Source organism: Calidris pugnax, unplaced genomic scaffold, assembly GCF_001431845.1.
Source record: "Calidris pugnax isolate Ruff unplaced genomic scaffold, ASM143184v1 scaffold262, whole genome shotgun sequence".
In the NCBI taxonomy this organism is placed as follows: Eukaryota; Metazoa; Chordata; class Aves; order Charadriiformes; family Scolopacidae; genus Calidris; species Calidris pugnax.
The window spans coordinates 3,169,844-3,194,487 of record NW_015091043.1 but is presented as its reverse complement, the minus strand read 5'-3'; the positions used below and the strand labels follow the sequence as shown (position 1 = coordinate 3,194,487).

At 40.6% G+C, this 24,644-nt stretch overlaps 1 long non-coding RNA gene across 1 annotated transcript; it reads left to right on the top strand.

Annotated features, from left to right (window-relative positions):
• The first annotated feature begins 5,664 nt into the window (after positions 1 to 5,664).
• LOC106896419 lies at positions 5,665 to 13,589 on the top strand. Its single transcript, XR_001413632.1, has 2 exons — positions 5,665 to 5,756; positions 13,020 to 13,589. It is a non-coding gene; the product is annotated as an uncharacterized LOC106896419 (long non-coding RNA).
• The last annotated feature ends 11,055 nt before the right edge of the window (positions 13,590 to 24,644 follow it).

Here is a 24,644-nt window from a genome sequence, read left to right as displayed (position 1 = left end):
GTTTTTTGTTGACTGTTTGGCATGATACTTAGGGCAATGCAGCAAATCAGAGTGTTTAAAAGACCTTGAGTTTTTAACATTTAACTGACGTAGTAATTTCATGTCCCCTGTAAATAGGAGAATCCAACTAATTTCAGTATAAATGCTTTTCAGAAAAGGCATTTAATTTATTTATATCTATTATATAAGGTTTTAAACTCATAATTCTACTTTTATCCATTTCAAGGGTATTTTTTTGTAAGTTAATTGCATTATAGGATTAATTTTCCTGCTAGGATTTCTTACAACAATTAAAATAGTTCTGATTTTGTTTAGAATTAGTGGTGGTTTTATACTTGGCTGATAATCAAATGCATATTAAAATATTTCTATGTGTCTTTGTTTACATAAACACATAGAAGTAATTTTTTTTTAAGGTGTGATGTTTACAAATGTGGTCCTTGTTAAATAAAATGGTGTATTATATATTGCTACTACTGATTTTCCATTAGTTGTTAGAAACCAAATTAGGTACTTTGCAACAGTAGCATAGATAATTTCCACACTCTTATTTTGTAATATCACTGCAGACCTTGTTCTAGTCAAGTATTATGTCTTAAATTCTCTTGCAAGTTTTATAATTTTTTTTTGTCCTTCCTTTTTTTGCTTTCCTTTTTTCCTTTTATTCTCTTTTGCCCCTTTCATTTTTTCACTTTTTCTGCTTTTATTTTAACCCCTTTTCTACCCTTTTCCCTTTCTTTGTTGGTAGTCAAGTGCATTGACTTTAGTAGCAAGTTTCTTACATATTTCTTAAATATATTTCATGTATATTTCTTAAATTATGATTGATTTCCTCTAGAATCAACAGTAGCCTGAGTAAAATGGTAGGAAAATATTGCAGTGTAAATTTGATTATAAACTAAAACCTTCATTAAATACAGCTGGGAAAATGACAGTGTGCATGGACTAAATGATGGCAGTGACCTCAGTAAATTTCATCTGACTGTAATCAGTTATACTCGGCAACAAAATTTTTCTATTATTTTTTAGCAAATGGAGGATATAAGTTAGAATATATATATTCAATTCAAAAAGTAACTGTCTCGGAATATGTGTGCGTTGTCTTCAGTTAATTTCATCTGGCTGTTTGGTGAACTTGTCATTTATTTGAGTACAGAGAAACAAATGCAGGTAACGAGAGGAAGATAGTTGGCAAAACCTGGGTGTGCTGCCTTGTTCTTTGTAAAGTCATGGGCTGATGGAACTATGTTAAACTCAAACAAAAAAAAGTTTTACTGCTGTTATATTTAGATCCTTAAGGCACTGAATGCCTCGCCTTGCCTGCTGTGGGAACAAAAGAGCTCACCTGCAAGGAGATCAGCTTCCTAATCCTAGTCCTACTGTGCAACCCCGTGTATATCAACCAGTAGGAAAACTTGTTCTTTATTGTTTGCCTCTCTTCCTTCATGTCAAGGTTCATTTACCAGTTCTGCAATCTATCATAACATTAATGAGGCCTGCAAAATCCCAAGCAAAACGAATAAACAGAAATCAGTCCTTAATATTGAGGATAAATATACAGTGCAGTAGTAGTTGATTGATAGACCTGTGACTTTCCTTCTCTTTTCCTGGTATTCCAGCACATTGGCTGTGTCTCCTGCAGAGGTGGTTCCTTGCTGACTGCGTGCTCCTCTGTGGCTCCCGTGTATTTCTGCCAGCCACTGAACAGGAAGAGGTTACTCCCTGCAGAAGCTGTGCCTTGGTAAGGCGTAATTTAGGGTGTCCTAGGAAAGCTGAATGTAAATCAGGTTTAATTAGAGGCATGTATCCTGCCCCACCTGAACTGATACAGGCAAATGTAGGAAGTCCTTTCAGTAATGCTGCAGAACCATACATCTGCAGTTGTCTAGAAGCAAGGAAATACTGCTGGAAGTAATGATAAACTAGAATGTAGTTCTCTTTTACTTGCTGGAGATGTATTGCTGAGCTGAGCTTATCTTCCTACTGGTTTTCCAGGTCACCTTTAAAAGTTCATTTTGTAGTGTGTTGAACTGTCAGAGGTTATTCTTTCAAGGTCTGTATCAAGAAATTGCATATACTAACTTTAATGTGTCGTGGGACAAAGGTGAAACAGCTTAATGTGCATATGACAGAAAAGATTCGTAATTACAGCCTAATTAAACTTCAAGTTAAGAGAGGAGAAAGAGGAGAAGGATCCCAAGAAAATTAAATTAAGCTGTTTACAAAAAAAATAACAATAAGTATATCATAAGAAAAACTTCATGTGATTGATTACACAAGTGCTAATTCATTTTTAGGGTAGCGTACTATTGCTGCTTAGGTTAAAAGCAGAACAGCTAAATTACATGGGTTCTTGCATTGATTTGTATCACTGCACAATTAAAAAAAAACAGTGTATTTAAAATATTTATTATACATCTGTTTTGTTGTTCACTTTTAAATATCTCTTTGATTTTTTCCTTGAAAAATAAATTTAATATTGCACTTGGAGGAAGAGGCAATTTGTATGCAAAATGCAGTAATGAATTATTAATGAAACCTTAAAATAATTTTACTGGTATTTTGATCAAGTGCTTTGTTGGGAAAAAATATACACTGGGCGTTGGTCAGCATGAGGAAAAAGATCCTGATTATATTGTGGACTGCAACAGAAATATTTCCTAATGAATTTTGGCTGTCCTTATAGATGAAGCACAGTGCTTTTTTGAGGAGAAGTGTTGATTGTGTTTGTACTGAGTAAATAAAAAGGCGTAACTCCCCAGAGAGCCAAAAGCATCTATTATTTCTGTTCAGAGACTTCGCCGTTATTTTTACGGTGATTTCAAAGAGAATAATAATTAGACTTCAAGGTGCCACTTTGGAGAAACAAATCACAGGCGTTTCCTCAGAAAAGAATTAGTTCTCTTTGTAACACTCTTCATTACACTATTTGCTCCCAAAAATATTTTGCCTAAGATAATAGGCAAACTATTATCTCGCCTAACTTAAGCTATGTCATAAAACATGTTCTTTGCTGTGTTAAAATGGTTGTAATTATTAATGGCGGTGAGGGAAGGTTTTGATTGCTGGCTTCGGGTTGCTTCTGTGGAGGTAGAGAGGTGGCAGGCAGGGAACCAGATCCTCCGTGTGGATGGTTTGAGACGCTTGCTGTTCCAGGTGGGCAGAGCTGAAGTGCCCGGTGAGGCAGGGGCAGTAATGGTCCCACCCAGGCCCTCCTCCAGACCCCTCCAGATTGGAGGGAGCCCAGGTTCACAAGCAGCAGCCACCGTGGGGACCCTGTCGTGGGACACAGCCTCTCTTCACCCTCTGATTCCTTAGAACGGTCAGAGCTATAAAGATCATAAGTGGTTGCTTGATTATTTCCCATTATTTTTTAAATATTCGTCTACCAAAGCTCCTGTCGTAACTCAAGTTACTTTTGTTTTAATCTGTGGGTAAAGCCTGGCAAGGGTTTTCTGAAAATCAGCAACTGGAAAAAGGTTTTGTGCACAAGAATGCGTTTTAAGTTGTTACATGGCATTTTACATGCCCATCTTAAAATTATCAGCACTGATTTAGCCTTATGAGATCGCTGACATTGGTAAGTGTGTCCTTTTCACAGAAGATAATTGAAGATTAGTTGCGAAATAGCTCCTTTAGCCAGGAAGGAGGACGAGGTGGTTAATTGATGCAGAAACATAAAGAAGAACAGCGTAACTTTTGGAGCATAGACACCAAATTGAGAACTGATTATGGAATCCTGCAAGTTAGTCCTAGTAATATAAACCATGTTTATTGCTAAGTCAATCTGCAATACATGGAGAGAAAAAAATTGGTTTTGCCTTATTTATGGCCAAATTTCAATATTAAAATACTGGATCTTTTTTTGGTCAAGTCTCATGTTTCCCTGGGCCTTTCTTGGCATTAGTATACTAAAATACGTAAACAGAATACATAAAAGGTAAAGAAAAATATGAAGCTTGTAAGAAGGTTTATCCAGTTAATCAAACTGACTCTGTATACAGGCAGGGATAGACCCCAAAAGCATAAATGTAAATATTGCGTTGTTATTAAATTGTAGAGCACAACTGAAAAAAAAATTGCCCCATGTTCACTGCATCTTCACTTCCTTAAGCACATGGGAAAATGTCATCTTTTTTCATGGGATCTGCTTTGGTTGTTGTCAGACTCAAAACTGAATTTTCACCTCTTGTGTCTAATGGTTCTGCAAAGTTGTTCTAGAAGAGCAGCTTCCACTGTGCATTGTCAAATCTACGATCTTTCATCCCATCTCCATTTTCTGACCCTAGTACTTACAAAACCTCAGCTTTCCTTCCCTGGAGTACTGTGTGCAGTTCTCCATGTCTGCATGGAACAAATGCAGTCGAAGGCTTCTGAGGTCACCAGAGGAACAGAGGGCGTGAGACGTGGCTAGAAAAGCCTGTTTAGTCTAAACGTGTTGAAACTTGCCTGTAAAGACAAGCAGAAATGGAGTAGTGGGAAAAAGATGTTTAAGCTGAATATGAATACTGGTGAGGACCCATGAATGCATTTTCATTAGGTTCCTTGTTCCCAGGCTGCCTCCTTGTCTCCTCCCTCCTGTCCCGCTGTTGTGCAGGTGGTGTGTACGTGGGTGTGTAGAGAACCACATCAGGAAGCTCATTTGAGCAGGCAATCCTCTCCGTTTGCTCCTTCCAACCTGGATCAGCATCCTGATTGAATCTATTGTGTTGGCACAGTGAGCAGTGAAAAATCTAGCTGCTGAAAATGTGGCTGGATTATCTCACATGAGAAACAGCCCAGGTTCTTCCAGTCCTTGAGGTATGAGACGTCAGAATTAAGGTCCATGATTTAATTCCATCTTGTTGAAGTGATGCAAATCTTCACTTAAAATTAGTAGCCGAACTGCTCCAAATATAAACTCTTTTAGCTATTAAAATTGCTAGTCTACATACTTCTGATTATTAGTATTTATTTCTTTTTAAGCAAGGTCACTGTGATTGCTACTGTGTGTAGTCTGGTTATAGTACCTCATAACTGTATGGAAATTAAACTTTTGAATTGCATCCACACTAGGGGGCTGTGTTGCTTTAATAATGTCTGTTTCAGAGCTATATACCAAGAGCAGAATCCAAACTGCATAAACAAGTTCCAAGCACTAATTTTCCCTACATAAAAAAAAAAAAGGGATGGGAGCAGAATAGTAAAGGGGAGTGACTTGCAATTTAGACAAACATAAAGTAGGAACAAAGAAATTTTGTTATATATGTACCTAGACAAAATGTTGAAGTTTAAGGGTGAAGCAATGCTCTCATTGTCATTGTCACGAGTGGGAAGGCTGAGACCAGCACCCTGGTTACTTAAGTCCTAATGTGCTGCTCAGACTTAGGATGGATAACCCAGTTTGCTGGAATTGGGGACAGGTAGGTTGCTTTTCATCAAGATTTAGCAAAAGTAGCATTTTTTTCCTCCATGAAGGGGAATTTTTATACACTGCATGTCCCAGTGCTTCTGCTTTAGTGTCATATTTCTCTGGCTGCACCAGTTACTGTGTCACCGCAGGTTCTAGGATTGCTTTATTACTAATACAGGCCCTCCTTAAACTATCTTTTTAGGATGCCATCTGCAGTATACCCCAAGCAAAATTAATTGATTGATACCTTCTCCAACTTGCTTTCCAGGCTCCATCAGGACCGTGATGTATAGATATATGGGAACTGTAGTGGATGCAGTACAGGAAAATTAACTGAAGGGATCTCCTGCCATTGTAAAGGCAGGTAATGTCTTTTCTACCTTCAATTTCTACTAACCCTTTTAAATACTCAGTGGATCTAAGCAACTCTAGAATGGATTGCCTTCTTGTTTAACTGTGTAAAAAAGGGTATTTTAAAGAACTAGGATCCAAATTGATCTTTGTAGTAAAATGCCATAGAGCTATTAATATTGTTCCCAGAAAGTTAAAATAGGCACCATCTACCATAGTAGGGCCCTATTTAGATGATCTAAATTCCCTTTAAATTCCTGAGACTATTCTTTCACATTGTGTGGGCACCACTGAGGAGGTAGAACCTGCTAATAGATGTAGTTAAGTATCAGGATTCAGGTAAAATATAGGCCATTCTAGTATGTCTTTTCTTGCTAAATATTGGTGTCAGGTCACATAATACTAGGGCTTCATCAGTTGTTTCACTAACTAATCTGCATATTCTTTACAAAAGTACAATAGTTGTATCTACTTTGCAGAAGAGCCCATTGAGACAGTTTCTGTGCTTTTATTGTTTTAAGAGTATGCCTCTATACATGCCTTGGCATGATGATATTTATCATAAGTAAATTACTTATTTGCTAAAATAAACTAATACAGGAATTGGTAGATCATGGTTTTACTAAACCTCCAGTTGGCAGATCTTAGTCCTGTAGACTGAGAATAATGAGGGTGTGCAGGCAGACTGTTTGTGTGCTAGGGTCATTCCAGTGTGGTGGATCCTGCTCCTTGCAGTTTTTCTGCATTGGGGTGTTTTAATAAAAGCATTGGCTCTCTGAGAAATGATAAATGAAGTTTACTAAGATTTTGAGTGTCTCGTGAAAAGTAGGGCGTGTCAAAGAGGTGAATGACTGAAATGTTTTTTAGTGGACCAATTTTTGAAAATACTTTATTCACTGGCAGAGCCCCAAATTAACACTGAAATTTGTATTAGGAATCCAAGCCATAAACAGCAGAAGGGGGAGAAAAGGGAGCCACTAGGCCCTGAAATATACCTCCGCTTGCTGCAGAAAAAGGTGACCTTGCCAGTATTGTTTACTAAACATCAACAGGCCCAAGGGAATGAACTTTACTGAAGTCAGGGCTGTGGTCAGTGAAGAATGGCAGCTCCTGAAGCTATTGGGGTATAATACATGCTTATCATTGAAAACTGGAATTGGGGTCAGGAATCAGCGAGTGGTGTTTGACACAGTCAACATGTAAGCCTGGTTATAATGGCAATTCAGACTATCCCTTTGATGTTGGAAAAGGGCCTTGAGTATAGAAACTTTTATTGTTACTTTAGCAAAGATATGTATTAAGCAAATCTCCAAATGCCAAATTTTCTATGGACCAGTAAATTTTATATTTATATTATTTATGTTTCATGTTTATAATTATAAGGAAGGCTTTCCATGTTAATTATACTGTTAAGCAAAGAACAGTGAATCATCTCACAGGGAACAAAAATTCTGTTATCTACCCTTATCCTGCCTTAAACAAAGGACATGGATGCAGGAGAAAAGGCAGTACTGAAATGTATGTGAGTTTTTTTGTACATCTGTGGTTATACTATGAGTCAGCATGTACCTTTATTACTAACTTTTGCAATGACAGACACGCCCATCTATAAAAATTAAGAGTTTTCAGTCCTTACTCCTTTGTTTGAAAAAGGGATAAAATGCTTGCTGTTTGCAGTTCCCTGTATTTTTAGAGATAAAATGTTGTAATCAACACTTTGTCTCACTACTTCATTTCATTTTTTGTGTTTCTCAGTGGGGAACTCTAAACTGTACTTCTATAGTGTCATCTCTCTCTGCTTTTATCTTTAGCTACCGAAGAAGATTAATAATCCCCATACCTTAGCTGCAGAAGTTTAATAAACAAAGCTTAATTAAAACAAGAGAAGCACAACAAACCCAAAGGGTTCTGCTTTAGCCCTGCAGATTCATGTAATTTTTCTTGTTTGTTGTGTGTTTTTAAAAATTGGGGTGGGGGGAGGGCTGGAAGAGAACTTCAGGTTTTTTATATTTAATTGAACTAACAGCATGTGCTGACAAGTAATAAATAACAGCGACACAGAGTGACTAAATAAATTGATTTCCTCAAGCAATGATTCATTTGCTGTCTTTCATTGCCATCAGGTTAAGAGACAGCTTCTTTTTGTCAGCCTACAGGAGAAATATTTGATAGTGTAACAGCCTCCTTTCCATTCCAGCCACAGCAGGCTTTTAAATGCATTGAATGATATAAATAAAAATGCAGCAATTAAACAAAACTTGGGCTGCTCATTGACTTACAAAAAATATCCCTGCAGAATCAGTTATCAAGAAAGCATCTCGCAGTGATTCAGTGCACTTTGCAGGAAGGAATCACTGCTGATAGGAAAGGGTTTCTTGTACTTTTGCAGAAAAAGGATTGTTGGTATTGAATCATGAGTATAGTCCCTGATCTTAGTAGGCTTCTGCTAAGCACTTATCATTCAAGAGTAGGATAAATACAGAGAATGTTCTTGCAAAAATTGTTTGCTGTCAGATCTATACCCACTTACGAAACAGATTGGTCAGTTCTTTAAGTGTGCAGCATTTGGAATATTTTCTAGTAGCTTAATGCATCGTGTGATTTTACTAACCTTACGTGGGGTCATTGCTACAGAGATGGGAAAACAAGAAACTAAACAGAAAACCTAAAATCCGGCTTTTCTGACCTTCCCAGCACATGGTCCAAGAGCAGGATGACAGAGTAGCCTTGAAGGGATACTGCCAGAGTTGAAATTTATGGGGCTACTGTAACTTGCATATGTAGCTCAAACTGAAGAAATCATGGAATTTGTTGTACTGATACTCTGCTTTTCTCTTTAACTGGATTCCTTTCAGGAGTCTGGGTCTGAAGAACCTAGCTGATCGTTTTCCACCAAAGATAATGGGGACAGCTGGGGGAATATGCTTATAGAGGAGATGGTTGCTCATACAGCAGGCTCCTTGCTGCACGGTGCTTTGTGAGGAGCCCTACCCTGGCAGACCTTCTGCACGGGGTGGGACGTGACTGACACGGTACCGCCTGGCACCCGCGGCAGCTCAGCCTCTGTCCCACCAGGTATCCCTGCAGGAAATTCCCTTAGGAAACATTAATGAAAGGGCGGGAATTACAATGTACTAGGCTTTTTAGATATAATGAATCTTGCCACTTGACTGCTTAGGTGTTGTGAAAGGCATTTTTGATGCCCGGAAGGCATCCTCAAACTTTTTCACACTAGAAACCACACCTACTAGGAATTTTTTTTTTTTTTTTTGGTCTGCTCTACAGTTTCCCTTGTTAGACCTCTTTTCTCCACTCACTTACCATACTAACACCCCCGAATGTAACTAACTAAAGCAAGGTCCAGCATAGGTGATAATACAAAGAGAAATGTTTGCTAGTTATTTTCTGTGTCTTTTAAAAGGGTGAATCTGATTTGATCAGGAAGTACGTTCCTGATTGCGCCAAAAACTCACTATTTGTAATATATTCTTAATGCCACTATGGTATTAGGACAGGTGCTGACTATAGCTTCTGCTTCTATCTCAGGACCAGACCTTCATGCAGGTTTGAAATTCCTCGTTAATTATGCCGTTTCTCCCAAACAGCTATGCTTTATACCTACAGGTATTGCTTGTGCATGTTCAGCTAATTTTTGCTGTCTTCTGTTGGGTTTGTACTACTTAGAGACAAATGTTAACCACATAACAGGCTGTTACCTCTCTCTGTCATTTATCTCACCTTCCGATTCACTTTTCTACCCGGTTGTCATGGATCTGTAAAGCCCAGTTCTGCCCTGCACAGCGTTGGTTGAAGTTTGGGAGACAACAAAGGGCTGCTGTGTGTGTGCATCTGGAGTCGAGTGTGCTGCTGTTACGCCTTGGCTCCCCTAATGGTACTGATAGTGGCAGCGCAAGTGGCATAACACCTTCTGAACACAGAAACACGGTTTCTGCTCCACACAAATTTCCTTCTCATTATGTGCTGCAAAATTATAGACCCAAGGCCTGATTTGCTGGCGATCTGTGTGTTTGTTAACCCTGCAGAGCTGCCACAAGAAAGCCAGAATGAATTGAATTAGGGCGAGTCTCTCTTTTTTCGATCTTCCACGTAATGTCAGCGTATAGCTCTCATCTGTGCAACTCCATACTTTTATTTCCTTTGGATTTAGGTTTCTTTTGCTCCATAGGCTCTCTTCCTACACTTTATTTTTGCATCTTCTCAGTCCATGGCTGATATACATCTTTCTTTTTTTTTTTGTCAGAAAAGACTCTACCCTGTGTTGATCTTTTTCAAAATATAAATGTTATTCAGTGCTTAAGGTTCCCAGAATAAAAGGCCCAAATGCCAACTATAATTGAGCCTACTTACATTCTGTTGAGACTAGAGGATTTCCATAAATTAACTGCTTAATTATGTTCATTTTAAAAAATGTCCATGTTTTTTTCTTTCTGAGACTTTCTTTGTCTCAGCCATTGGATCCTGTTATACCATCTCCTGGCAGACTGAAGGGCCCTCTGTTATCAAGTTTGTGCTTCCTAAGTGGTACTTAAGGACACTGATCAATGCATCGACTAACCTGCTTCTAATGAGGTAAAAAGATGGAGATCCTTAAAATCTTCCTCTGCACTGCACCTTTTCCAGTTACTGATTCATCCTTAATTAGGTCTTCCAGGAATCCTCTTCAGCATTCTGATGTTCTCTTTGAACTGAGAACATTGGATCATCATAAGATACTTCAGGCCAGCAGGGACCTTGAGTGGTCTCCACTCAAATTCCTTGCCCAGACCAGGCTCAGCCATGGAGTCATACCAAGGCTCAGGGTGTTATCCCATGAGGTCTGGAACCCCTCCAAGGAAGGAGATGGCACCACTTCCCTGGTCCAAACCCCACTGCCCATCTGTGCTCATGGGGAAAAACTTTTTCTGAATTCTGAATTAATTCTGAATTACAACTGTCCTGGCTTTGGGATCCTCAACATTTTTTATCAGCTCTTTTATCATATTTTTGTGTGCCCATGGTGAAGAAACCTGTTCTACCTAATTTCAGCCTTTTAATTTGGAATGAATGAGAATCTTAATGAACTGCCCGGTGGAGCAGGGCAATCCTATGATCTCCTTTACTGAAGTGGGCAACTGAGGCATGGAGATTTGAAGTTCAGTTCACAAAGCTACTTGGGCGTTGTCATGCTGACTTTTAGAGTGACTACTTTTTTTAGCTGCTGCTCTGAGTTAGGCTTAAGGTTCACATTTTACTCTTTATTTTCCAAATAAAACAGGCACCAGGTATCTTCTTCACTGTTCCCTGCATGATCTCTTGCTCTGCTCTCAGTCCAGTGTTTGGTAGAAGTACCTCCTTCTTGTCTATGGGAGAAAACTAACACTCTCTTACAGGCAAACTCTGATAACCTATAAAACTTCATGGTTTGGCAGATTAATTTTGGTCCTGCAGACTTACCTCCAGGGCGAAAGCTGTTATGCAGTTACAGTAAATGCTAATGAGGTTTTCATGAAGACAGAACTCGTGCACCTTCACAGGGTGGGTGTCTCTGCAATTGTGTTCAAATTAGTTTTTCTTTTTTTGCTTTTTCTGCACCTGTTTATCATGCCTCCTTGCTCCTATCTCTCTGGTTTTCAGTTGCAGCTCAATCTCCCTGTGACGGTTTCTGCTAGCACTGTTTTTTTGTCTTAGACCATCCTGTATGCCTTCCCAGATAACTAGAAATTTCTGTTTTGTCTTTAAAAGTACAGACAGTTCTTGGGGTAATGCTGGGGCTTATATGGAGGAAAACAACTACAAATAACATCCTTACCTGCCAGACACTTTTCCTGACCCTGTCACTTTCATATCCTTTCTCTCTTCATTCACTGCTTGTGAAGAACAGCCTAGTTTTAATGACCCCAATCTTTCCCTCAGTTAATCAGAACAGAAAGGATTTGTGCTGTTCACAGCCAACAAGTGTTTTGTTGGCAGTTAGTAGAGGTTGTTAATGCAGTCTTTGGTCTGTGGAGAAAAAAGTATTGAACAGGTACTTTATATATATTTTGAAAAGAAATAGAGAGGATACATTATTTTGTACGGATAATTGGTTGGTTTTGTGACCCAGGTTATTAAATCCAAGGAAGCTGGTAAACTGATTTCTTGATGTTGCAATATAGCAATGTCCTTAAAACAAAACTGACAAAATCCAATATACATTTACCTCTGGAAAAATATACATTTGTAAGTTTTTAGGGCAATAGAGCTTTTCTCAAAATCGAGTATAAAGTTTTTCTGCAGTAGATATTTGACTCGAAAGTGTTCAAAACATATTTCAGTACCCAGACAGTGCGAAGTTCCAAGCTAAGAGGAAGGCTGATTATGTAGTTCGTAAGTAATGAATAACATTAAAAATCTCTTCATCATTAAAGGGTCTACATTGCTACTAGTATAGAATGGAAACACGAGGGAGAGTGTTTACAGCAGCTCGGCACCCTTCTTTTTGAAGAACTGCATGCTCCACGTTGGAGGTTTTGTATTATGTCACCCCACTGTAGCATGCCCTCTAATTCCATGTGAGACCAAATATTTCCAAATGACTAGCCTGTCATTCTCCATCCTGTATATATAACATGCATTTATCGATTATTAAATAAAATTAAAAGAATTGCCCGAACAGTGTTATGCCTGTTTACACCAGATGATGCTCTGACTCAATATTTCCTTTTCATTTGATGTATTTTTGTAATTGAAAATATTTATTTTGCTAACACTGCTAATGAATGCACTGCTGTCGTATCTGGATACGATTTGCAGTGGCCATCTGCAAAGAATGAGGAACAGCTCTTTAAGCAGTTTATTAGACTGCCTAAATTTGTATGCTAGTCATACTGCAAAATTTAATTGAGGGGTGATTTCTTTTGTCAAATTTTAGGCCTGCTATTATTGTGGGGCTGCAATATTTTCTGACTCAGAGATGCGGCAAAGCTCTTGGCTTGTGAAGATTTTACCATGTATAATAGGCTGTTTCCATGTGAATAAAAGTCAGTAAACTCACCCTGCTAATATTATTTCTTGTGTGTGCATATATGTGCAGCGCACAGAAGTGTATGTACATGTATAAATAAGAAGCTCTTTTTTTTTTTTCCTTTTTTTTTTTTTTTAGCAGAGCAAGAGTTCAGACAGGCTCGCCACAATCCCAGCTTTCATTAGGGTGAGGGATTTTTTTTTTTCTCTCCCCCTTTTTTTTTTTTTTTTTTTTTTTTTTTTTTTTTCCTTTTTTTTTTTTTTTTCCCAGCAGATGGAGGTAATAAAAGCCATCCTTGGGAAAGGAATGCCTGGAAAACAATATGGCAGGCTGGATGGATGAAGTATCCACACAGAAATTCTTGGAAGAAAATCAGAGAGAAATCACGGCAAGTATGGATGAAATCAGTCAACATTTTTCTCAACTAAATTTTTTCATTCCATGAAAAACCACTGCCCGTGTACATGAAGGCTGAATGGACTCATTCAGTGAGTGTGTCTGAACTAAAGACTTTTTCAGAAATAGAGTTCTCTTCTGAATCTGTGCCTTTTGGGCACGGAATCAGTGGCATCGTAGATTCCATGCCATATTCCATTTTTTCCTAGCTGCTTAATATGAGTCTCTGTATAACTGTAGTAGCAGGATGAGAGGGAAGAATAGACAAGGCATTACAGGGGAGTTGGTGGGCATTTTAATTTTTCCATTTTTAAGTGTAAAATTCTAAGTAAGGGCAGGAATGAAGTTTATATATGTATTTTTGATGGGAGGACATAGGCAAAGCAGGATGTATTTCTTTAGTAACAATGTAATTTAATGCCACAATAAATAAGACCCAACATCTCGGACAGGATCTCCTTAAACTGACATTTCCACAGGGACAAAAGCCCATGACACTGTGTCCTAACATCTGCAAAGCTCTATTAATAAACATGTACTTTGTGGAACATGTACATTCATCTGTCTTGCCCGATGACAGCTCTTAATGGAGGAGGAGTTAGTCCATTCCTTGCACTTATCGTTTCTGTAATATACCCAGTTGCTAAATTATGGGTAAAGTTCCTGAAGTAACAAGGGGAAGAGAAAACAAATGGTGGGAAGAGCAAGGAGGTGGCCAGGACCTGCAGATGCTGAGCTGCAAACAGAGGTGTTATAACTGCAGTGGCCAGCCCCGATGTGGGGATGGGGAGCTTTCACCCCCGGATAGCCAGCAGAAGGTGGGTTTGGGTTAGGCTGCTGGTGAGGGCAGTGGAACATGGGCTTTAGGCAATTCACAGCCTGTAGCTGGAAAACTTGTGCGTACGTTGACTGGGAGCCCATCCAGCCCCTGCAATGCTGTGCCTGAGGGGCTTTATGGTACCTCTGCAGGACGCACGGAGTGACTTTGCAGGCTCTATTTGTAGTGATGCTCCTTAAGCATTAACAATCAAAACAAAGTTGTATTTTTAGCAGGAGTATTACAGGAATTAGCTTATAAATAAATGCAGGAGAAAGACAAAAACTGTGCAAGCTCTTTTGCTTCTGATATCATTTTCTCAAATTAATTATCTTCACACCCCAGTCCTGGGGCTGTGTCTGACCCTAAGTTCCCCCCCGAGACCTGATCACAGAATCACAGAATCACAGAATCACAGAATCACAGAATCTTAGTGGTTGGAAGGGACCTCCGAGATCATCGAGTCCAACCACATAAAAAAAAACACCACACACACACAAAAAAAACCCAAAAAAGAAAAACAAACACACAAAACAAAAAAAACACCACAAAAACAACAAACCCAAAACCACCACCCACCAACTAAACCCCATACCCACAACCCCACACACTACACCCCACCACAAACGAATAATCTTGGGCACTAGAGCATGCCTTAAAGAGCCATGTCTACACATTTCTTAAATACCTCCAGGGATGGTGACACCAGAACCTCCCTGGGCAGGCTGTTCCAGTGCCTGACCACCCTCTCAGCAAAGAAATTCTCCCTAAAATCTAATCTAAACCTCCCCTGCCGCAGCTTCATACCATTACCTCTGGTGCTGTCATTATTCCTTTGGGAGAAGAGGCCAACACCCACCTCTCTACAGTCTCCTTTCAGGGAGTTGCAGAGGGCAATGAGGTCTCCCCTCAGCCTCCTCTTCTCCAAACTAAACATGCCCAGTTCCCTCAGCCTCTCGTCACAGGACTTGTTCTCCAGACCCCTCACCAGTTTGGTGGCTCTCCTCTGGATCCTGACCTTTACCCACAGGGCGATTTCCCAGCCCAACCTCTCCCATCCCTGTCCCCAGGGAGGTGCCTGATGCCCAGGACTGGGGCTGCCCTGGCTGCCCCCCTGCTGCCCTGCTCCGTGGTGGGGCAGTGGGACGATCCTGGCTGCCAGGTCCTGCCTTGCCACTCCAAGAAGAGCCCCAGTGCTTCTGTCCCCAGCAGCCCCCAGCCCCACAGCTCCCTGGAAAATGTGATTTTTTTTTACTTTTGTTTTATTTTCCCTTTGCTTTATCTGTATTCAGTGACTTCTGGCTGGACTGCATGATCACGTGGCATTTATTCATGCCTGCGCCTAAGCAATATATTGGCTCCAGAGGAAAGCAAATAGTTATGTACTAACACAAGAATCAACAAACTCTTCTGTGCCTGTCAGAATCATTTGAGAAATGTCTGGCTTCATCTTCCCATCTCCTTATACACCTAGAAAAATAACTGTTGACAGTGGGATTCAAAACCCACAGAAATCAAACATCTTCTTTCCACAGATAACTCTGATATTAGTCCACCCATGACTAGATTAACTGAGGTTGCTTCTCAGGTCTTTGCTTTGTGGTGGCACACTTGCAGCCCAGGAAAGCCTGTGAACCTGGGAGTGCTGCCCTGCAGAACTACAGCGTATAAGGAGCTTTGTACTAAATGGGTCTCTTGGGAAAATTGTTTCCTTTTTTTTTTTTTATTTTATTTTTATCAATTTGTCTTTCTAATCTCTTGAAGCAACTTGACTTTATTCTGCTTTATCTGGTGTTTGCCGGTCCTCTACATTTAGAGTAATTTGCAGCTTTCACAAATGTAACATTTATTGCCTCTACAAAACTCTACAAGGGAGGCTTTAAGTAAAACCAAGCCTGACACAGTTCCTTTTCCCCGGATCTCTGTATGATTTTGAAAATTTACACTACTATCTTTCACTTGTGGCTCTGCTATTCAGTCTCTGTAAGTTTGTCTTTTATCCAAACAAATTTGAGTGAGTTTTGACATAAGTTTTCATAAAAATATTGAAAGTTGTACCATCACCCAAATATCGTTCCTCTAGTTCCTTGTTCCCTTTATCCCCTAATCTTAGAAGGCAAATAACCAGAAAAAGCACTTCGATTTTTTGATCTTATTTGATCTTTAAATCCTCTTTCTGATGCTAGAACCAAGGAGACACAGATATGAACCACTGTGCTGGTGAAACCAGCTTTTCGAAAGCAGAGCAAAACTAGTGTTCCTTCTCTGAAGAACTGCTAATACAAGGAAACAAAAAGTTCTAGAAATACCCTATTTCAGCGCTACTGACAAGTGTTTTTCACACAGAGGCTGAACCAAGACCTCACTTTTAAACTACCAGTTCTTGAAGTTTTGGAACTTTCAACATAATTTCTTTCTCTGGTTTTTTTCATTGATCAACTTTATATGGATGAGATGGTGATTAGCAAGACAGCTTTTTATCGTAGAAAAGCAGTATGTCACTTGTTAGCTTTTGCGTCCATCGGATTTGAAAAGTAGTGAAACTGAGATCAAGCATGATGAATCAAGATTTCAAAAATCTTGAAAATTATATTCTTTAAAATGTTTAAAAATATGTTTTAAGAGATTGTTTTTTTATTTGCTTTCTGCTCCTTTAACCTTGGGTTGACATCTCCAATCTTTTCTCCAAAAATGGGAAAGTCACCAGCTTACTTTTGAAATATCAACACAAAACAAGAATTTCCCTGTGTCACATAGCTCTGGGAGCAGGGGCTTTATGAACAACACATTTTGTGATATCTGTGATAATGGCACATATCCCAGCTTGGCAATAATTCCCTTTGTGTGTATCAATATCGTTAGCTGCTACTCTGTGCTGAAAATCATGTGGACAGATGAAATCAGTGAAGATTCAAGACAGACGCATTTAAGGCAGTGGTTTGTCCCTCTGACTTTTACTGGTACTTTGAGGGCTATATCTATCTTTTTTTCCTTCTCACAGTTTTTTTTTTTTTTTTCTGTTTGCTGAAGGGGAGAGCAAATTATACAGGGAGGAGAGCATTTCTGTTACTTCTACCAGTGGTTGTTGTGTGGACTGCCTGCGTGCTTGTATGAAAGACACGTTTAAAAAGCTTGACACTGTATGTTGTGGTCCCAGGACAATAAAGAACCCTTTCCTCAGCTCAGGTTTCAAGCTACCTTTGTTTTTAATTCTGTCACCTTATACTAATCCTTGCTTTTGTTTCACTGCCTGTACACTTTTCCCTGCAAGCTTAAACTAGCAATCAATATTTGTGGCTCTTTATCCCATGTTTGGTTTTTTATTTTCTTGTTTTTCCTCTTGAAATTCTGGCTCTCTGAGCTGTTCATCTATGGGTCTTATGTTGGCTGCTCCTTCCCCTTCTTTTATTTCTTTTCTTTTTACATTCTTCTTTTTCAGAGAAGGTGGTGTCTGCTGTGTTTTGATTATAGAGGCTTCCTCCAGCTGACTTCTAGACACCCTGTTTCCCTTGACGTCCTACAAGTGTCAACATAAGGTTATCTTGCTTTACTTAGAGTTGTTGTCCACTTGACCAATAGCATCTCCTTCTGGACTTCCAGTCATGCTCTCTGAAATCATTCCTATAAACCGAGGTGTGACGGGGTTGCTTTGTGCTGTAGCCTGTCTAGAGGATTTAGCATCCCTGGTGCCCCTCTGACTCTTGCAAACAGAACTGTTTGGGGCAAGGATCATAGAATCACAGAATCATAGAAGATCATCTAGTTCTAACCCCCCTGGTTGAAAGGCCCACCTCTCAAGCCTGTTCAGGTCCCTCTGGATGGCATCTTTTGCCTCCAGTGTGTCGACCACATCACACAGCTTGGTGGTGTTGGCAAAGCAGATGAGAGTGCACTCAATCCCACTGTGCATGCCACTGACAAAAATGTTAAATGACACCGGTCCCAATACCAACCCCTGATGAGTGCCACTTGTCGCTGGTCTCCACTTGGACAGTGAGCCATTGACCACAACCCTTTGAGTGTGACCGTTCAGTGATGGACAGGGAAGCATTAGCAATTTTATGCTTTTATTTGTTTGTTGCATCTGACAAGTGAGGGCTGTTGATGGTTGAGCAGGATCATGAGACATTGCACTAAAACACCCAAAGGAGAGGAATAACAGATGACCACATCTGGAGCGCTGTGCCCAGTCCTGGGCTTTCCAGTAAAAGAGAGGCATGGAGACCCTGGAGTGAGTCCAGAGCAGAGCCACAAAGATGTCGAAAGGTTTGGAGCATCTCTTATATGAGGACAGGCTGAGAGAGTGGGAACTGTTCAGTCTGGAGAACAGAAGGCTCAGGGGTGACCTTATTGATGTGTATAAATATATATGATAGTGGAAATAAAGAAGACGGAGCCAGACTCTCCTTAGAAGTGTCCAGTGACAGGAAAAGAGACAATGAACGCAAACTGAAGGCCAGGAAAGTCTATTTAAACATAAGAAAACATTATTTTACTGTGTGGGATTTTGAACACAGGAGCGGGTAGCGTTCCCAGAGAGGTTGTAGAGTCTCCATCCCTGGAGAAATCCAAAGCCCAGCTGCCCCCTTTCCTGAGCAACCTGCCCTAGCTCTGCAAGGGAGCTGGGCCTGGTGATTTCCAGACATGCCTCCAGTCTCAGCCTTTCTGTGATTTACTACAATGTCTAAGCATCCTCACAGTGGGACTTATCGTGCTCTCAATTTATCACAGTGAAATCATCAAGGAATTTTGCTTGCAAGCAAAGGGAGTTCCCAGATGTACTTTATTATATCTGCATATTGATTTCAAATGAAGTCCCTTTGCCCTGCTTCCCTGATCCGCTGTTTAAATATGCTATAAGAGATTTCTCCAGGGAATCCTGAAGCCCTGTACCCACAGTAAGCCTTGTGATGAGGAGAGAAAGGGTCTGCAGTGCTTTTGCAGAAATGTGTAGGTCCCTTCTGCATCCTTTTGAAAGCAGATAAAATGCTTGCTTGGCTGGTAATCTTGCTTTTTTATTCAGTCCCATTGTTGACAATGTTCCATGTGGCAATAACTTCACCAAGAGATACTTAATGAACTTAAAAAAAGTTTTGAATATAAAGGTTATATTATCAACAAACGGTGGTTTGAAAGAACTAAATAGGATTATGAAGATTATCCTTCTTTAACAATGCCTTAAATTTTTATCTCCTTATCCCTTCCTCATTGCTTTCTCTCTCAAGACATTATGGTTTATTGTGTCTCCACTAGGTACCTTGCATATGATTTACACACTGAATGGCTCTGCTTTCAGAGCAAGGTAATGATATAATATCCCCATTTATATTCAGAGCAGTCAACACTTTCTAGCTCTCTGAATAATAAAACCACCTGCATTTAATATACATGGAAAAATGGGAAGGCAAATAGCAGATATGGCACAATCAGATAAGTGTAATCAGATAAAATATCACAATATTATAGCAGATCAGCATCTGGTAATGACTTGAATTTTAAAAGACTGACAAACAGCATGGCCTAAAGCAATCAGGCATACCTCATTCGGAGCTACTTATCCCAGATTTGATTGCTCTTCTCATATGTTTCTGGCAGATTAAACATTCAGGCTTTCTTACTTTAACTCTTCCTGTACTGTGTCTCTTTAAGTGGAAAAACACTAGCTTTTTACCTTTTCCTCCCAGAGTGAGAAAACAACAACACATTATGCAGGGGAGGAAGGAGCCCAGCTCCTCTCAGCAGCTGCAGTAAACTGAGCCATGCAGCCCTTCTGCGCAGCGTTGAACATCAGCCCGTCCCCTCTGCCTCTGCAGCTGCTGCCAGGGCGTTGGGATCTGCCCTGGCTACTGGGCCACTAGAGGAAACTGAAGGGTTTTTTTTCTGTATCTTGGCAACCCCTGGATGTGGAAGACTTATTCCTGCATGCTGCTGCACTTAGAACGACCCCAGTGCCCTTTTGGGCATCCTGCATTTACTGTGGCACAAACAATACGAATCAAGCAACATCATGGTAGAGCGGGTGCTCTTCAGAGGTGGGACATTGCCTGTCTGCTAGTTATTTCTGTGTGTCTGTCAGTTACAAGTCTCAGTTGTTAACACAGGTGCTGGAGTAGCACCCAAAAATGAAGTTAGGAACATGTTCCTCTCTCCTCCCCTTTCCCTTGTCTCCTTCCTGACCTCCACACAGTATATTCTCTCACTTGGACAGACACTTTTGGTCATATCAGGAGGGCTGATTATGTGCAATAAAACATAGCTGCAAGCTCTCTCTTGTACAGCTTGGTTTAATGCAAGCATTGGCAGCTGCTCATATTTCTTCCTTCTGATTTGGTGTCCCAGGAGATGCTACACCCAGAAAGCATATCCCTTGCTTCACATCTTGGGTATGGGGAGTTCATTCACTCCTGATTACTGAGCTTGTGATTGGATTTTGCATTCTGCAAACTGAAACTCTGCATCTCCAAGGTATATAGGGAGCTACATGCTTGTAATTAAAGTAAATGTTATGCAATTATCTTTTTTCTTTATATGATAGGACTCAATGCTTACTGCAAGACCAGAAAACTTTTTACTATAGCAAAAACCAGCCGTGGTTTTGTCCCCATTTGACTACACCTGAGATTAAGTAATATATCAGATATTTTCCATGTAACTATGAGAGACATTCTACAGTCAGAGGATATCAGCATGCTTTAAAATTGTAAAATCTGAAAGCTAAATGGTGCCACAAACATTGTTAACAGTAAACTGAATCAGCCCTGGAAGAAGTCGTGTCCAAAAAAGGTATGTGCACCTTGAAGAAGGACCTACAGAAGATATCCTAGTAAAGACAAGACGCTTTTAATATCAGCACAGGTTAAGTGCTCATGTTAACTCACCAGTCCTCAACAAATAATAACAAGTGTTACTATAATATTGAGCCTTCTTTTCATGAGGAACTGTATAATCATCATTTTGGCTCTCATAAACTGCATCATGTGAAGCAAGAACACATGAACTTCACCACTAATTGTGGAACTAGAAAACCACGTTTTCCTGCTTTTGTTTCCTCTCCTGTTTTCTGGGTGTTATAGGTGGAACTAGCAGATTTTAGAACAGCACGTACAGCTTAGACCCAACATAGCTCTTCCTGTCAAATCCTGCCCCATGGCTCCTTCACCTCCTTGTTCTCTCTCCTGGAGAGTGAATTAATGATGAGTGGGGATGACACTCTACCCTCTCCTTCGACTGCTGGTGTACTCATATAATATCAGCTAGAGAGGAAGGAATAACAGAGCTAAACATGATCCAGACAGTTCAAGAAACTGGTACTGACAAAGCTTGTTGTATTCCATGCAGACTCACTTCATCTATGGGGAAAAAAAATACATAAAAAGGCATGACCAAAATGTCACAGCAAATCAGGAGTAGAGCAAGGGAAAAATGTTAAAATGTAAGTGTTGCTTCCTGTCGTATGTTTAAACTTTATGAAACACAAGTATGGACTTTTTAATTCTTTCTTTCTTTTACAAATAACACAGATTTCTTCAATTGGGAGAAGTAGACTCAAAGTCTTCCTGCCATTATATTCACTCTTCCAAGTGTATGTTCCTGTACTGCTTCATTATTGCAGGGGATCAGTGACAAAATACATTAGGCATCTCTTGTGTACAAGGAAAATAAATGAGGGATAATTTGTCATGAGTTCTTCCTTCGTATGAATAAGATGTGTGCCACAGAGATGAGATATGAGCTGTGCTTTCTTTTGTCTTCCATCCATCCCTTAATGCTTCTGATTCCGTTTCATTGTCCTCACATCTTCATTGGGCTCTTTTGGTTTGCAGTGTTCTGTTATAATGATTTTGTCTTTTGCAGGTCAGTGCTGTTACTGGCCACAGCTTGTTTTTTGGCACAAGTATATGTTATTGCAGTTTAAAAATTGACTGAAGCACATGCCAACCAGAAGACTAAATGTGTAAAGCCCTGGCTACAGTGGAAAAAGAGAGAAATCTTTCGCTTTTTTACTGGAGACAAGACTTTATGCAAAGTGTGTGTCTGTCAGTGTAATATGGCTTTAGAAAGGTGGTCCAATGAGTATCCCAGGGACGTTGTCTCTGAGTTCCCTTTCATTAGGGAGATGAGGAGAGAAACCTTTAGATCTTAACAAATGGGGAGTTCTTATTTTCACTGTATTTTTTTGTCTAAAAGATGGAAAGGGTTTCAGGCTCAGTTGAACTCCAGCAACACTTTTTCTATTTGTAATGCATACATGGGAAATTTGTCCCCTTTCACAGAGTTTATCTTTTGTCTCCCCTTTATTAGGCTGAGAAAATGAAGTATATGTTTAGTTTTAAGCACCTTGGGACTAGCTTGAGGTCTTGAATTATATATTCATAGAATCATACAATGGTTAGAGTTGGAAGACCCCCTTAAGATCATGGAGTTCCAACCCCCCTGCCATGGGCAGGGACACCTCCCACCAGACCAGGTTGCTCAAAGCCCCATCCAGCCTGGCCTTGAACACTTCCAGGGATGGAGCACCCACAACTTCTCTGGGCAACCTGTTCCAGTCCCTTGCCACTCTCACACTAAATAATTTCTTCTGATATCTAATCTATTTCTACCCTCTTTCAGTTTAAAACCATTATCCCTCATCTTATTGCTACATTCCCTGATAAACCATCCCTCTCCATCCCTCCTGTAGGCCTCCTTTAAGTACTGAAAGGCTGCTATGAGATCTCCCTGGAGCCTTCTCTTCTCCAGGCTGAACAGCCCCAACTCTCTCAGTCTATCTTCACGAGAGAGATGCTTCAGCCTTCTGATCATTTTTGTGGTCCTCCGCTGGACCGTTCCAACAGGTCCATGTCCTTCCTGTGTTGAGGACTCCAAAGCTAGATGCAGTACTCCAGGTGGGGTCTCACAAGCACAGAGCAGAAGCATAGAATTGTCTCCCTCGACCTGCTGGCCTTGTGTCTTTTGATGTAGCCCAGGATGCAGTTGGCTTTCTGTGCTGCAATCACACACTGCTGGCTCATGTCAAGCTTCTCATCCACCAACACCCCCAAGTCCTTCTCCCCAGGGCTGGTCTCCAACCATTCTCTATCCAACCTGTATTTGTGCCTGGGATTGCCATGTCCCAGGTGCAGGACCCTGCACTTGGCTTGGTTGAACTTCATGAGGTTTGAACTTCATTGCCCACCTTTCCAGCCTGTCCAGGTCCCTCTGGATGGCATCCCTTCTCTCAGCATGTCAACCGCCGCTGGACCGTTCCAACAGGTCCATGTCCTTCCTGTGTTGAGGACTCCAAAGCTAGATGCAGTACTCCAGGTGGGGTCTCACAAGCACAGAGCAGAAGCATAGAATTGTCTCCCTCGACCTGCTGGCCTTGTGTCTTTTGATGTAGCCCAGGATGCAGTTGGCTTTCTGTGCTGCAATCACACACTGCTGGCTCATGTCAAGCTTCTCATCCACCAACACCCCCAAGTCCTTCTCCCCAGGGCTGGTCTCCAACCATTCTCTATCCAACCTGTATTTGTGCCTGGGATTGCCATGTCCCAGGTGCAGGACCCTGCACTTGGCTTGGTTGAACTTCATGAGGTTTGAACTTCATTGCCCACCTTTCCAGCCTGTCCAGGTCCCTCTGGATGGCATCCCTTCTCTCAGCATGTCAACCGCGCTACACAGCTTGGTGTTGTCGGCAAACTTGATGAGGGTGCACTCAATCCCACTTGCTTAGGGTTGATTCAGAGGTTCAGCAGGACCCCTCATATAGGAAAGTCCCCTAGTGGAGCAGGACTTATTTTTCACCCAGTGTTGAATGCTTGCTGTCACTTCACAGCCAGGCAGAAATCCTGTTTGAGCTCCACATGGAGTACGAAAGGTTCATCCATTCTCAGCAGGAGGCAACGACCAATTTAAAGAAAATTTCAGATCAGCTTTATAAGAACCTCCAACATATTTTCTTTCCCAAGCTAAGGCGCAACAACTAGCAGTCAACGGAAAGATGCTACAGCTTCTCAGATATAAGTCACCAGCACTGTCTGTTTGGGCTTGGGAGTGCCCCTGAATGCCCTGCTGTGCAGCAGCTGGAGATTCATTAGCTGTAGCTGTCAAGGCCTCAGAGTCTGCTGGGATTGCTGCTTGTCTAAGACCACAGGTAAAACAGCCAGTCCCCTCTTTTTCTCCTGCTTTTTTGGAATTTATTCCTTCAGAGCTTTGAAGATGCACACCTCTATGTGGAATGCATACATATGGATTTTTCTGCCTCTGTTTTCTGCTAAAAATAGTGTTGAACTCCAGGCTTATATTTGCAGATATGCGGAACATTCCTTGTCTCTCATACCGCTGAGAGTTGTTGAAAACTTACTGAATGCAACATGCAAGTTGGTAGGATTTGAGTGCCAGATCACCCAAAGGTTTCTTTGAAAATCGGAGCCTAAATGCTTAAATTGTGGAGAATTTCTAGATTACAGGTTACAACTTGCAGAAGCAAAATCTCACCCTCTTGAAATTCTGAACACATATCCTCCCCTTCCACCTCTTCTTCGGGTGATGGTTTGTTTCCCTCTTTGTCTTGTGATCTGGAGTATTATGTAGATGTGCAAAATGAGCGTGTTCTGGTGTGCTAAGAAGTGAGATTTATCTACATCTATAAATTATTTCCTCCATTGTCAGAGAAGGGTGAAGAGTGTGATGATGTGCTCTCT